This window comes from Mustelus asterias, chromosome 8 (assembly GCF_964213995.1).
Source record: "Mustelus asterias chromosome 8, sMusAst1.hap1.1, whole genome shotgun sequence".
Classification (NCBI taxonomy): domain Eukaryota; kingdom Metazoa; phylum Chordata; class Chondrichthyes; order Carcharhiniformes; family Triakidae; genus Mustelus; species Mustelus asterias.
In genome coordinates, this window is record NC_135808.1 from 112416091 (window position 1) to 112424973 (window position 8883).

Below are 8883 nucleotides of genomic sequence, written 5' to 3' on the forward strand. Positions count from 1 at the left end.
GACCCCGGGAAAGGGGTGGGGGGGGGGGGGGGGGAGAACCCTGACCCCGGGAAAGGGGGGGGGGGGGGGGGGGGGGAGAACCCTGACCCCGGGAAAGGGGGGGGGGGAGAACCCTGACCCCGGGAAAGGGGGGGGGGGAGAACCCTGACCCCGGGAAAGGGGGGGGGGGGAGAACCCTGACCCCGGGAAAGGGGGGGGAGGGGGGAGAACCCTGACCCCGGGAAAGGGGGGGGGGGGAGAACCCTGACCCCGGGAAAGGTGGGGGGGGAGAACCCTGACCCCGGGAAAGGTGGGGGGGGGGGGAACCCTGACCCCGGGAAAGGGGGGGGGGGGGGGGGAGAGAGAACCCTGACCCCGGGAAAGGGGGGGGGGAAGAGAGAACCCTGACCCCGGGAAGGGGCCAATTGCTTCTCCCTTTGTCTCCGGGCCGCTCTCTTGCTCCCCCGCAGCCGCTTTCGTTTTCACTTTCCACCCACTCTCGGTTTGTACCCCCTCCGCTTCCAGCTTCCCTCCGCCGCTCGACCCGCAGCCAGTACCGGCTCGGCGGGCGGCCGGCTCCGGGCCCAGGCTGGGGGAAGCTGCCTCCGGGCAGGTTGCTCTTTAAATCGCTGCCCTAATTCCCTTTGTGGCCGCTGGGGGAAGAGGGAGCGGGGAGGGGGAGGGGGCCCGCGCGCTCTCCATTGTTTGACGAAAGCTGTCACCTGGGCCCGGCCGGCGCCTCCCTCACTCTCTCCCCGGGAATTGGCGACAGTGTCCAGGGGAACAGCCCAGGCCTGCCCTGTACCGCACCCTCGGCCCGGACTCGGAGCCAGCAGCCGACCGTGCGCCTCAACCGAACCCCCCCGGCCCCGCCCCCTGGCCCCGTCTCTCCTATTGGACAGCCCGGTGCACAGCACCTCACAACAAGGCCGCTCCGTCCATCCCATTGGCCAATCAGCCTGTCGCTCACAGCCCATTGGCCAATCAGCCTGTCGCTCACAGCCCATTGGCCAATCAGCCTGTCGCTCACAGTCCATTGGCCAATCAGCCTGTCGCTCACAGCCCATTGGCCAATCAGCCTGTCGCTCACAGCCCATTGGCCAATCAGCCTGTCGCTCACAGCCCATTGGCCAATCAGCCTGTCGCTCACAGCCCGTTGGCCAATCAGCCTGTCGCTCACAGTCCATTGGCCAATCAGCCTGTCGCTCACAGCCCATTGGCCAATCAGCCTGTCGCTCTCAGCCCATTGCCATATCAGCCTGCCACTCAAAGCCCATTGGCCAATCAGCCTGTCGCTCACAGCCCATTGGCTGTCCCCCCCCCCCCACACGCTCTGTGCGGGACCGGCTGTGCGCCTCAGGCTCTGTGCGGGAGTCCCCCTCACTCCCGAGCGGCGCCTCCTGTCGGCATCTGTTCAAAAGATGACATTTCCACCCGCCCCTTTCCAACCAACTCCAGCCAATCAGAGTCCCGCTCCCCGATTCCAGCGAATCAGGTCAGTGGAATACCACTACCAGCCAATCAGAACTAGGCCGGTCCGACAGGAGCCAATCAACACCAGCTCGATTCCCCAGTAACAGCCAATCAGCGCTTGGTTTTCCGCTACCAACCAATCAGCGGATGTCACCCTCCCACCCCACCCCCAATCAGCAGCTGCTGTGAAACAAGCTCTGAGGAGAAACCGAGATGATGTGGAGATGCCGGTGTTGGACTGGGGTGAACACAGTAAGAGTTTTAACAACACCAGGTTAAAATCCAACGGGTCTATTTGGTAGCAAATGCCATTAGCTTTTGGAGCGTTGCTCCTTAGTCAGATGGAGTGGATATCTGCTCATAAACAAGGCAGTAAGAAGTTTAACAACACCAGGTTAAAGTCCAACAGGTTTATTTGGTAGCAAATGCCAAGTAATAAACCTGTTGGACTTTAACCTGGTGTTGTTAAACTTCTTACTGTGTTTACCCCAGTCCAACGCCGGCATCTCCACATCATAAACAAGGCATACAGAGACACAAACTCAAGTTACTCAAGAAACTGAGACGCAAACAGAGGGATAAAACCTTGGTCAATCAGATAAGTGTCTTGAAGTTGGAAGGCGAGACATAGTGGTTAAGTGAAGCAATTCCAGAGCTTAGGGTCTCACTTTGGCAAAGCTTTGACAAAGGATCATCTGGACTCGAAACCGGGTGCCTGGCACCGTGAGGCAGCAGTACTCACAGTAAGAAATCTCACAACACCAGGTTAAAGTCCAACAGGTTTATTTGGTATTACAAACTTCCAGAGTGCTGCTCCTTCATCAGGCGAGTGACTCCTTCATCACCTGCTCCTTCATCAGGTGACTCAATCAGCGACAGGCTGATTGGCCAATGGGCTGTGAGCGACAGGCTGATTTGCCAATGGGCTGTGAGCGACAGGCTGATTGGCCAATGGGCTGTGAGTGACAGGCTGATTGGCCAATGCGCTGTGAGCGCACAAGCTTTCGGAGCGCTGCTCCTTCATCAGGCGAGTGACTCCTTCATCACCTGCTCCTTCATCAGGTGACTCACCTGATGAAGGAGCAGCACTCCGAAAGCTTGTGCTACCAAATGTGACAGATATAGGACAGATGTCAGAGGTAGGTTCTTCACTCAGAGAGTAGTAAGGGCGTGGAATGCCCTGCCTGCAGCAGTAGTGGACTCGCCAACATTAAGGGCATTTAAATGGTCATTGGATAAACATATGGATGATATTGGAATAGTGTAGGTTAGATGGGCTTTAGATTGGTTTCACTGGTCGGCACAACATAGAGGGCCGAAGGGCCTGTACTGCGCTGTAATGTTCTATGTTCAACTAAACCTGTTGGGTTTTAACTTGGTGTTGTGAGACTTCCGACTGTGCCCACCCCAGTCCAACGCCACATTTTGGTTACATATTGGAGATATGACACTGTCTATGCTGACAATATTTTGTCCATTCAAACATCTTTCCTCATCTAAATCTATTATCATAACCTGTTATTCATATTTACAGATGCACCATAGAAAGTATTCTTTATGGTTGTATCACAGCTTGGTATGGCTCCAGTTCTGCCCAAGGCCACAAGGAACTACAAAACGTTGTGAATGTAGCCCAATCCATCATGCAAACCAGTCTCCTATCCATTGACTCTGTCTACACTTCCTGCTGCCTTGGCAACGCAGCAGCATAATTAAGGACTCCATGCACCCCGGACATTCTCTCTTCCACCTTCTTTTGTTGGTAAAAAGATACAAAAGTCTGAGGTCACATACCAACCGACTCAAGAACAGCTTCTTCCCTGCTGCCATCAGACTTCTGAATGGACCTACCTCACATTAAGTTGATCTTTCTCGACACCCTCGCTATAACTGTAACACTACATTCTGCACTCTCTCCTTTCCTTCTCTATGAACGGTATGCTTTGTCTGTATAGTGCGCGAGAGACAATACTTTTCACTGTATGTTAATACATGTGACAATAATAAATCAAATCATTTCCTCATCACATTCAGGAGATAGGGCCTGGATACCATACTCATCAGAGAGTCGGTGCAGTTTCGATGAGCCGAATGGCCTCCTCTACACAGTAGGGATTCTATGCTTGCCTAGCTTATCCTTAAATGCATCTGTGCTGTACCAATCACTAACCACTACTTATGGTCGCAAGCATCACATTCCTACCACTGAGCGAAGTTTCTTCTGAATTCCCTGTTCAATTTATTGGTGTGATTGGTGATCTTACACTGATTGCCTCTGGTTACGTGCTTCCCCACAGAAAGAAAATTTCACTCTATCCACTCTATTAAAACTTTTAAAGATCTTTATTGGGTCACCACTCAGCCTTCTTAGAGTCCCAGACTGTCAATCCATTCCTCATATGTGTACCCATACATTTCAGGTATCATGCTTATAATTCTTCTTCTCTGCATCCTCTTCTATGACTTTTGTATTTTTGGCAACCAGGACTGTTTGTGGTCTAGCCAAAGTTTGACACAGACTTAGCAGAATTTCTGATAATAACTTTTCAACTTTTCAATTCTATCCACATAGAAATAAAGCTTACTGTTTGATTTGCTTTCTTCGTGGCCTTGCTAAATGGTGGTGCAACTCTCAATGATTGGTATATTTATCCTCCAAGACAATCTTGTTCCTGTATCCCAACTAGACTTGCAACTTTTAATAATAAGTGACTTCCTGTTCTTCCTATCAAAATGTACTACCTCATGTTTATTTCTGTTGCAAGTAATTTGCCAATTATTTGTCCATTCAACCTGCCCTGCAATTGGGAGTCATTCTCAAATTTGGAAATTATATTTTTCATCCCAAGGTACAAATTGTTAATGTAAATTATGAACAACAGTGGTCTCAGCGCTGATCCTCATGGAACACCATTTCCCGTCTTCTGCTACCCTCAATAACGACCTATATGTACTCCCTCGCTCTGGTATCTGACTTAAAGCCAACTAGTAATCCATTCTGCCACTTGTTCCCCAATATCTTGGAGGATTGTGAGGCTGGAGGAGATTAGGGATAGGAAAGGCCAAGGAGGGATTTGAAAACAAGGGTTTGTCCAGGTGCCAGCAAAGGTGAGCACAGGTGATAACTGAATGGGACTTGGCACGAATTAAGACACAGGCAGCAGAGTTTTGGGTGAAGTCAAAATACTCCTGGTGCTGAAAATCTAAAATAAAACCAGAAGATGCTCTTGAGGAGTCATTGGTCGTGAGGAAAGGACAGGCTAGGCTGGAGTTTCGAAGAGTAAGAGGCAACTTAATTGAAACATATATGATCGTGAGGGGAAATGACTGGGTGGATGTAAAAAGGATGTTTACAGAAATCATAGAAACCCTACAGTGCTGAAGGAAGCCATTCGCTCCACACTGTCTGCACCGACTCTCTGACAGACCATCTCACTCAGGCCCTACTGCCGTAACCCCATATATTTACCCCATTAATCCCCCTGTAATGAAGCAAAGGTGGATCCCCCCTCTGAGATCTAACACCTAACCACTCAAAGAGGAGTACCTCAACTTGTAATCTATAAAAGTGTGTGAAGTAATACGATCTGCTCCTCAGCAACTTTTAGTGGTTAAATCAAAATGACTCCCTAACACTCTCTCTAAAGTCAACAAGTAACAATTTATTTATCTAATAGTGAACAAGTTAACTAAACTATTAACAAACCGAATAAAACACGATTCTAATGGAATGCTGTTCAGATAAATACAATTCCCACTTATCAACTAAAAAAACAGAATTTTAGTCACTCTCTAAATTACAACCAGGTTTGGTCTTCCAGAATATTCTGGGCCTTCTCTGCTGATTCTTCTATCTTCTTTGCTATCTAGATGAGGTTTTGAGCTAAAATCTATAAGCTGTGGCAGGTGGCAGTTGCTCTCTCTCTCCCGCTCTGGAGCTGAGAGCTGAACTAAGCTATTACTCTGGCAGATGGCAGATGCTCTCTGCTTTTGTCCCATTGCCACCCTTCTTTTATACCTGTGATGACATATCAATATCCAACAATGTGATTGGTCCGAGGTTGTCAGCACCATCACATTTAAATTTAATAGGTTCTTGTCATCTAAGTGCCTAATTCAAATTGATTGGCTGAATTCAAAAAATTGGCCTTCCAATACAAATATTTCAGTCTGGGCACTCTATGTATTTACTTTTGTTTTAACTTTCTAAGCACAGAAAAAGCTCCACCTTTTAAAGGGACCCTGCAATGCTTTCTTGCTAGCATTTTACAATTTTTAAAACATCATTCTACAATTACTCTACCCGACTTTGCAACACCCCTAACCTACACACCTTTGGGAAACTCTTGTGGGAGAATCTGGGACTAAAAACCATTAAAAATAAGGGGTTGACCATTTAAGACAGAGAGGAGGTGGAAAAGAATTCTGAGGGTCGTGTGAGACTTTGGAAGTCTCTTCCTCAAAAGGTGATCGAAGCAGTGTCTTTGACTATATCTTTAAAGCAGAAGTAGACACATTCTTGATAAGCAAGGGGAATAAAGGTTATTGAGTAAAAGCTAAAAGCTCTGACAAAGTATCATCCTGACTCAAAATGTTAGCTCTATTCTCTCTCCACAGATACTGTCAGACTTGCTGAGATTTTTGTTTTCGTTGTGAAAGGTTATCGGGGTTCGGCAGGAATCATAGAATCCCTACTGTGCAAAAGGAGGCCATTCGTCCCATTGAGCCTGCACTGAGAACAATCCCACCCAGGCCCTATCCCCGTAACCTCATATTATTTATTCTGCTAATCCCCCTAACATTAAGGGACAATTCAGCATGGCCAATCCACCTAACCTGCACATCTTTGGACTGTGGGAGGAAACCAGAGCACCCGGAGGAAACCCACGCAGACACGGGGAGAATGCGCAGACTCCACTGTAATTGAACCTGGGTCCCTGGAGCTTTGAGGCAGCAGTGCTAACCACTGTGCCACCGTGCTGCCCTCAGGAATGTGGGATTGTGGTTACAATCAAGTCAGTCAAGATCTTATTGAATGCCTGACCAGGCTGAAGGGGCTCAGGTGAAATGTAAAGGCAGGAAGGAGGGTTTCAGCAGTGAGTGAGTTGAGGCAAGGATGAAGGTAGAAATCAGCATTGGCACAGTTGTGTGGTCTGATCAATATGAGACTGTGGTTGGAAGGTGGATGAAAATGGTGTTTGGGGAATGGAGCTGGTGTCTGGGGAATGTGGCTGAGGAATCGAGAGTCGGCAATGGAGTTTGTTGTTGGGGAGTGGTGGATGAAGAATGGGGGATTGGTCTGGGAATCAGGCTGCTGTTTGGGGATGGGGAATGAAGTTTGTGGTTGGGGGATGAGGTTGGGTGGATGGGGATTGGGTTTGGGTGGGATGGCGGGTGGGTCTGGGGGTGGGGTTGGTGTCTAGGGGGTGAGGGTGGGTCTGGGGGGTGGGGTTAGTGTCTGGGGGGTGGGGTTAGTGTCTGGGGGGTGGGGTTCGTGACTGGAGGGGTGAGGGTGGGTCTGGGGGGGTGGGGTTAGTGTCTGGGGGTTAATGTCTGGGGGATGGGGTTGGTGTCTGGGGTTTGGGTGTCTGGAGTGAGGTTGGGTGGATGGGGATTGGGTTTGGGTGGGATGGCTGGTGGGTCTGGGGTTGGGTCTGGGGGGTGGGGTTGGTGTCTGGGGGGGTGAGGGTGGGTCTGGGGGGTGGGCTTAGTGTCTGGGGTTGGGTCTGAAGGGTGGGGTTGGTGTGTGGGTCTGGGGGTGGGATTGGTGTCTGGGGTGAGGTTGGGTGGATGGGGATTGGGTTTGGGTGGGATGGCGGGTGGGTCTGGGGGTTGGGTTGGGGGTCTCTCAGGCTGGGCTCTGATTGGCTGTTTTGATCTTCGCTCTCCATAGTAAAGACAATGAGAATTCCAGGACCTGCCCCCTCCCCCGGGCTGACCAATCAGCATTGGCCCTGTAGCTCCGCACCCCATTGGTCTGTGCGCAGCCAATCAATCATCACTTCTCCGGCAGTGACCAATCAGCAATTAGTCCGTTAGCACCGGGTAACATTTCGCCGGGATCTCCCGGTTTTTTCCGGATCTCCCGGTTTGATCCCCGCCGCCGCCTCTCGGAATCCCGCCTGTGGCAGCCAACCGCCCGATGGCCGCCACAGGCCTCACTCTGTCCTCAACCAATCAGCTCCTTTTGCGCCGACCGACCAATGACCCCTCGTTGGACATCGGCCAATCAGCGAGCGGGGCTGACCGGCCTCAGCCAATCAGCGAGCTGGGATGACCCCGCCTCACCGGATTTCCACCAATCAGGAGCGGCATGTGGTGGCTTTTATCCAATCAGCTCGCGGATTGCGGCTTCCATGGGCCGCGTGCCGATCTGCACATCCCCGACCCCGAGGGGGAGGAGCCGCCCGAGCCCCGGGGGAGGAGCTGCCGCCCGAGCCCCGGGGGAGGAGCCCGAGCCCCGGTGGGGGGAGGACCTGGAGCCCCGGGGAGGAGCCCGAGCCCCGGGGAGGAGCTGCACTGCCTGGCTGGAGCATTTACAATCCCGCTTTCAGTGTTTGCCTAAAATGCAGAATAATAAAGATGGTTAGGCTTTACACTTTGATACCAACACCCATTCATTTCAGTTACTCTGTCGCTTGATTCCACAGATCGCCAACCTGCATCTATATAGCGCCTTTAACAGAGCAAGTAACAGCATCCAGCCCCACGCAGAGGGAAAAGGTGGGATGGAAGAAGGTTTTTGTAGCTGGAAGAGTCAGAGAATCCAGAGAGTTTCACAGCCCGGAAAGAGACCTTTTGGCCCATAGTGTCTACCAGCCATCAAGCACCTAGAGGTTTACAGCATGGAAACGAACTCCTCGACCCATGCTGCCCTTATGCTCCAGGGAAAAAGTCCAGTCCATCCAGCCTCTCCTTATAACTCAAACAATCAAGTCCTGGTAGCATCCTAGTAAATCTTTTCTGCACTCTTTCTAGTTTAATGATATCCTTTCTATAATAGGGTGACCAGAACTGTACACAGTATTCCAAGTGTGGCCTTACCAATGTGTTATACAACTTCAAAAAAGATATCCCAATTCCTGTATTCAATGTTCTGACCAATGAACAGGAAAAGAATTAAGGGTTATGGTGAGCGGGCGGGTAAGTGGAGCTGAGTCCACGAAAAGATCAGCCATGTTCTTATTGAATGGCGGAGCAGGCTCAACGGCCCAGATGGCCTACTCCTGCTCCTAGTTTTTATGTTATGAAACCAAACATGCCCAATGCCTTCTTCACCGCTCTGTCCACCTGTGACTCAACTTTTGAGAAGCTATGAACCTGCACCCCTAGATCTCTTTATTCTATAACTCTCCCCAACACCCTACCATTAACTAAGTCCTGCCCTGGTTCGATCTACCAAAATGAATCACCTTGCATGTATCTAAATTA

At 50.6% G+C, this 8883-nt stretch overlaps 1 protein-coding gene across 1 annotated transcript in view; it reads right to left on the reverse strand.

Annotated features, from left to right (window-relative positions):
- The window catches only part of kdm4aa (lysine (K)-specific demethylase 4A, genome duplicate a), a 57328-nt gene extending 56478 nt beyond the window's left edge, over window positions 1–850 (reverse strand). The window contains exon 1 of the mRNA XM_078218746.1: window positions 580–850. The gene's annotated coding sequence lies outside the window, so the exon portion shown is untranslated. The remainder of the gene's footprint in view (window positions 1–579) is intronic.
- Between the last annotated feature and the right edge of the window lie 8033 nt (window positions 851–8883).